Raw genomic sequence first — 346 nt, 5'->3', positions numbered from 1 at the left:
CGGAGGGGGCGGGGCCGCGAGCGGGGGGCGGTGGCGGCGGCGGCGGCCGAGGAGGAGGAGAACATGGCGGCCGCGGAGAGCGGCTGAAATGCCTGTTCTGCAGGCCAGGCGAGCCGGAGTCTGACGCGATTCGCCAAGCCCCGTCCTCCGACGTCTGGACGGCGGCCTTGAGCACCTCAGCGGTCCGTCCGCTGCTGCTCCCTCGAGCAGAGCCTGCGCCAGGTTCGTTCTGCATCCCCTTGAGGGGGGAACCTCTGCTCCGGAGGAGGGGGCCGGAGAGCCGCGGCGGCGGCGGCCGCCTGGGCCCCTGGGGTCGGGCGCCGGGCCCGAGGAGCTGCGGAGGCCA

At 75.7% G+C, this 346-nt stretch overlaps 1 pseudogene; it reads right to left on the bottom strand.

Annotated features, from left to right (window-relative positions):
* Positions 1-346, bottom strand: part of LOC103588819 — a 54,814-nt pseudogene that overhangs the window by 43,293 nt on the left and 11,175 nt on the right.

Source organism: Galeopterus variegatus, unplaced genomic scaffold, assembly GCF_000696425.1.
Source record: "Galeopterus variegatus unplaced genomic scaffold, G_variegatus-3.0.2 Scaffold620, whole genome shotgun sequence".
Lineage (NCBI taxonomy): Eukaryota > Metazoa > Chordata > Mammalia > Dermoptera > Cynocephalidae > Galeopterus > Galeopterus variegatus.
Note: the sequence above shows the minus strand (reverse complement) of the source record. Positions and strands in the feature narration are given on the sequence as shown.